We start from the raw sequence: 6789 nt of genomic DNA on the forward strand, positions 1-6789 counted from the left end.
TCCCGTTTGCAAATTTTTGAATGGAATATCGACTCATGCTATGATTTTAAAGCCCTCTTTTTAAATATTCGCTCAATTTACAAAAAGTTTGACGTCGTGAATCTGAATGAAAGCTTGAATTTGTTTAGGATTCTCCTGTTTTAGTCCAAAATTTTGGAAACATGAATTTCCCTCGTATTGCTATCTGACAGAAAATTTCCAATAACAGTTTTTTTTAAGTCAAATGTTGAACATTACCTCAACTTCCAGCTATTTCGCGGTGTCATTGGCAACTACTTGTTATGTACTGGTAATTATTGAAAACTGCTGTTTCCGCACTCTCACTTGGAGACTCCTCGACCCTCCGGACAAGCAGGTTGTACGTACTTTCATTTGGCGGGTCAGTAGACTGTGTGTACGCGGTGCTTTACCTACGCCATTGCGCGACTTTTAACCTTTCGTCCTGAGTTATTAAGCCGCCTTCACTTCCCACTATTATCTCGAGAAATAGCGATGCTTGAATTCGAATTGGATACAGATATAACTAACCGATAAGCATGTAACGTATGGTAATGTATGTACGCTGTGATATTTTCACCTTTCGAAATTGATACATATATAGAAGAAAATATACAGGGTGGTCACGCGAAAATTGCGCATCTATATTTTCTATTGACCCTATATAGAGTTTTTACAAACTTGGAAAGGATATTTCAAGTGCAAATAAGTCAAGATGCGAAAATCCGATTGGCAGAAATATTTTTTCAAATGGAATTGATACGATGAAAACTTTTTTGGAACTGCTGACTTCACTGATAGCTTCGCAGTTTTCATCAGCGTTTACATATGTTATTACCACGTCCAGACAATATTCACACTGTGATGTCATAAAAAGAAAACACAGTTGAAATAAGAAACAAGAATCTAAGAAAAATAGGCGACTTAAATAATTCTTCACTAACAATTTTCACAATAAAAGGCACATGTTTCTGTTGTGCAAGCAAAAGTAGAAGTGACGGTTACTTAAATTAATAATTTTTCTTGTTTACTACAGAAAACGGGACAAGGAATTGGACGACACTTCGTTTACGACCACAAGTTAGCCTCTTTTTATGTAGTAGTGATGTCCCTCGGGGACGATGCCAGAGGTTCTCAACAAGTTTTAACTAGTCGATTATTATTCATTTTAAACGCCGTTTTGCAGTTTCAACCACTTTCATTACTGATAATGAATTACTATAATTAAAAAATCTTCTCCATCTTATACATCAAACTTTTAATATAACAATACAGGTAAAAATTACTTGCGTACAATTTGGCAGCATGGGAAGACATGATATTAATCCGTTGCGGCTTATCCACCTGTTGGAAGTTCATTATTTAGATAACCCTTCATTTCAGGTCTAAAGAGAGGTGAAACATGACTCTCATACATTTCAGGACAGATCCTCAAGTAGTTGTTCTGCAAAAGAATGTAGGTAGCAGATGCCAGTCTTTCAGTCAAAGAGAATGTATGTATTAGTACCTCAAGAATTGAAAACAGTTCATTATTACTAGATAGCAAAGCTCTCTATTTCCTTATAGAATGTATTCAGTTTTCCAGCAGATGTTACAGCTCCTGATCATTGTTTACTTTGGCTACCTACTCTATATTAGAAGTTTGTCTAATATCTATTTGGATTCCATATCGTACAGCGGATATAATTGATTGACATGCTTTGGTATGACATGACTGGCACTAGTTCTTGGATTTTCTTCGGTATCTAAACCATTCTCTTCGACTTGCAGCATTCTAGGTCTAAGTCTTACAATATGTTTACCGCGATAACCTCATAGGTATCCTGTTTCTCGAGCTCTGTGAACAGCATAAACAAACTAAAAAGCTGCGAAATGATATCGCCAAAGCAAACTCTCGGCATATAATTGCGATGCTAAGGCATCATTTTGGTTACACTCCCCGTACATACAATATAATTCATCGCTGCTGTAAATATGGGCTATTTTAAATACCGAAGGTAGGTACTGTTTTTATTTATGACCCAATTTATCACTACTTTGATGAAACATCGTGTCGTACGTGAGTTACTCGTATAAGATAAAAATGGAACATTATTAATGTACTACGATAATTATAATTTGCGTACTTTGTTGATTTCTATGTTGGATTAAAAGGAAGACCTCATCTTATAAGAAGCTTTATATGTAAGACATACTTAAATGTTGTTTATACGAGTATAAAACTAGCACTACGTATTATTAAATCTGGTATTATTAATTCAATGTCATTAATCTACAGCTAGTGTAATTAAGCTTCGTGCTACTTTTGATAGAATTATTAAGCGCTTCACTAAATTTTACATGGAGCGATACAAAGTACTTTCTATACGCCGAAAAAAATTAAGGATTGCGTAAGATAGGTGTAACACCTTATACTTTTTTAATTAACACATGGTACATTGTCGTCGACATACTTAATTAGAAAGACATTTTGTGCGGAGATAGGCAGGTACATTATTAAATATGTAAGATTACACATATGTTTATGTTCCGCAGTTGGCCATGTTTATTGCTAACGATTCCTTGTTGAATAATAATGCTTATCTAAAATAATTTATTGTTAGTAGATACATTTGTCTGCCAGATTTTACATTAGAAACAAATATCTATATCAAAATATACCTTTTTAGTAGTGACGTCACATACGCCAAATAATAAGAAACCCCATAGTAAACATTGTCTTGAAGAATTTCTCAGTATTTTTATTAAATCGATTTTCGACCTTATGTACTTTGAACACGTGCCAAAAAATGTCTTCTTTGTCATGACATGAAATATCACGATATTCTGGCAATATTAGAAATATTTAAGAAGTTTTAAACCCCAAATGATAAACTAAAGGAATTATAGAATTTATATTTCTAAATTTATAGAACAATATGTATTGACTTTTATAGGTTAAACGAAGTAGCTTCGTAACAGGATACCATTCAAGAAAAGTTTGGTTAAAAGTACGTCTATAATAAACTACTTCGAGAAAAAAACACCCGATAAACAGACTGAAAATACTTGGTAGAACTAGAAACTGCCAAGAGTAAACAAAAGAAGAGACGATACGCTAATGATGACAGCGATGATATTTCACCAAGATCTTACCTGCCTATGAGGCTATTCTCCCCGAGGATGCACATTAGGAATAACACGGCTAATGTTAAATTTTTACTTTATTTAAATTTAAGAATATTCTTTTATATCGTTTTTTGGAAGTTTTAAGAACATTGGTGTATCTATTTTACGAAACACGTGTTGGCTGTTCTTAATACTTCTAAATCCTTGTAAAAATAAGTTAATTTGAAATTGTTCATTTCTATAGTATCTTTGTAAAGAGTAAACAAGGGTCAGATTCGATCTGTACAATTTCAACTATGACAAATTGTTGCGGGTTGCTTAAATATGTGACGTCACACTAAAAGAGTCTATTAGAAAAAAAATTAACTCTTATGATTAATTAATTGCTTTAATGTAGTTTTTATTATTTTTTTTTTCAGTTAACAAAATCTTAAAATGATAAGTAAAAAATTTAAAAACATGAAGAAAATCCCCATCATTACCAGAGTCCTTTGTATCTTTAGCAGTCCATAAAACAGCATTAAATACCCAATCATCTTCAGAACCAGCATGTATTATTATTACTCTTTTTTGTCTGTTTGATGGCGTGTTTAGATTTGTTGCTAGTCCAACCTTTCGATGGAGCATAAAAGGTATCTAACCATGTTTTGTTTTTTATAATAGGTCTGTTTGCATTTCTATATTGTCCGATTTTTATCAAATGTCAAACTGCCATTTTGCCACGTTGGCAAATAAATTTTGGTAAAATTGAAAATTCTTAAAACAGTAAGATCAAAATTACATTAAAACGCAACATTTTGTTTTGCCGGCTTGTGATCGGTGTAATTTTAACGAGATTTTATTCAACCAACCTCATTATCCCGAGTGTAGATGTAACGGTTTGTCATTGTTCATTGTAAACGAATCACAAATATTTTAGACGCTAAGATCTTGCAAACATTTGTGAAGGCTCTGTTTTCATTTTGCACTTCTAATTAACTCCTAATTCCGTGGATGCCATATATCGAAATTACCGATTTTGCAAAATCATATCAACTGTTTTCCCATCAGAAACATTTTACTTGTAAATTTATTTCCAGCTCATTCTCTTAAATTTATGAACGTAGTTTACATACATATTTTTATAATTTAATTATTTTTAACAATTTCAGTTTGGATAAACTTTTATATGTATAAAAGTATTAACAATTACATTTGTGTATGTAAGAACTTATAATTATGGATTGCCTTTGCAAATTTATTAAGAAAGTGTTCGTCGAATTCCTCATAAACATGGGCAGTCGAAGAAAACATTACTGTTCGACATGATTCCGCACACGCAGGATGGACGGTGCCTGTGGTATCTTTTTGTTACAATAAAAGAATACTTACAACCAGTCACGATCACTTTCTTGTGCTGTCCTTAAAATTTCATGTCTTAAGCAAGGGAAAAAGTTCAATAAATAGATACAGGGTGGTATTCTAGAGCGATAAAGAACAATAGCTCTGTTATTTGAGACAAAAATTCAAATAAACGTTGGAGGATATCAAAAAACCAATGTTATAAAATTTATTTTCAAATATACAGGGTGACATGCTATATAAAAGCATGTCGGACAAAAAGTATATTTTATTTAATAGAACGCACAATACATTTATACGCATATTAGTTTCTGTTTGTATGAAAAAATAGTAAGTATAGGTACAAGTTAAAATGTAATGTTTTTTTATGTGAAAAAAAACTGAAGTACGGACAACAGTTGTTTACGGATTTGTCGCTTTTATAACTATTTATTATTCTTTGAGTGAATTATACATTGCATATTGACATAATACTTGCAACATACGCTGTGGCGTAGTAATTTTATGGTGATAAAATTAGGTGGTTACAACATTAAAATATACTTAATAACTTCATTATTTATACAGCTTACTCAATTGTATGTAAAATAGAAAATTAGGTTGAAAAAAGCAAAATTTATCCTTTAAAACAGACAATTTAAAGAAAAGATACAATTTTTACATGTTGATAATTTTTATTTGAATCAATGAAATACTCTGCATGGTTGGCTGTTAGTGGTTTAACGGTTCTAACTATTAATTATTTTTATTGCAATGACACATTTTTTATTATAGTTTTTTATGTTATTATTATTGTTCTTTCATAGAATCATCGATTATCATGAGGTGCGTACTATAGTTCGTAAGTATTCCTTGGTAGTTTCTAATTCTTTCTATTTGCCAAATCAGTAGGCAGCTCGCATGCTACAGCGAAAAATGAGGCAATTTGTATATCTAAACCGTGTTCCTTGCACTTTGCTAAAGGTTATTGTTAGCCAATAAAAAACGTCGCATAATGGAGAATATCATTTCACATAGATATCACGTGCTGAAATTGTCACGTGATAGTCTAGCTGCTAGAAATTGTTTAAATTGTACAAAATATTGTATTTAGATGTTCGTTATACTTAAATTGCTGCGCTTTTAGATTCTATGTGGGACAAAACAGTGTTAGTGTTCAGTGCGTCTAAATTGCTAATTAATAATAAGGACTGTCGATATTTGATGGCAATTTAGATTTAAGCAAACGTTTATTGTCTTAATTACCGTAATTTCCTTCAGATAAGAATTCAGTGTTGACGTTTTTTGACATTTTATAAAATGTAAATACTATAGAAGACCAAATGATTTCCAGAATTAAATTCAATACCGAATTTTTGTTTGAAAGTAGTTTTAAAGCAACTTTGCATCATACGAAAAAAACACAAGCATTTTGAACTTTGTATGTAAAATCAGGAAAACAATTATTGTTTTCAAATTTGAGGAAAAGCGAATAACTGCCTAAATTTTTTTTCCCACATAAAACTTTAGTCTCTTATGAGGGTTAGTGGCGTGCCATAAACATTACGGGTTAGGTACCTTTCTTAAAAAAAACATCCTTTTTAATTGATTTAAAAATATTATTACTTTATATAATGACTAATAAAATAGTCGTTGGATTTTATTGAGTTTATAACCAAAGGCAATTTTTTAACATATAAGAAGTAATTAATTTTAATAATGGCTATTAGAGAACCTGAGAATTACATTCTTCTTGTAAGAAAGAAAGTAAGTAACGGTTTATATTAGCGGATAGTTTATTTTTAATTATAAATTATGGATCTTTGTTTGCCTTTCGGAAATTCAAAAAACATGCATTATGCTCATTAATATTTAAACGACGTTAATCTGTATTCGTTTACACTGATAAAAATTTTATGTAAAATTACACACTATAGTCTGTTTAGAAATGAAAGAGAGTAATAAAAGCTCATTATGTATGCAAATCGTAAATAAATGTAGTACTGGTGCTTATATTCAATATTTTTATATTATGCATTTTCGGTATAGATGAGGTGTACTTTTAAAAAAACTTTGTGCGATCGGACTGTACTAAATTGTAGCAGGTAGCTAAAATTTAATCCCCGACAATCCGTCTTTGTCTATGCCGCTTCAATTTCTCGGTCCATTTCTCTTATAAGTAAACAATATAAAAACAGCATTTCAAAACATGAGGCTACTTTAAGCATCATAACCGGGTTAAGAGGGTTAAAGTAGCCTCATGTTTCGAAATGCTGTTTTTATATTGTTTACTTATAAGAGAAATGGACCGAGAAATTGAAGCGGCATGGACAAAGACGGATTGTCGGGGATTAAATTTTAGCT

This window comes from Anoplophora glabripennis, unplaced genomic scaffold (genome assembly GCF_000390285.2).
Source record: "Anoplophora glabripennis isolate ALB-LARVAE unplaced genomic scaffold, Agla_2.0 scaffold519, whole genome shotgun sequence".
Lineage (NCBI taxonomy): Eukaryota > Metazoa > Arthropoda > Insecta > Coleoptera > Cerambycidae > Anoplophora > Anoplophora glabripennis.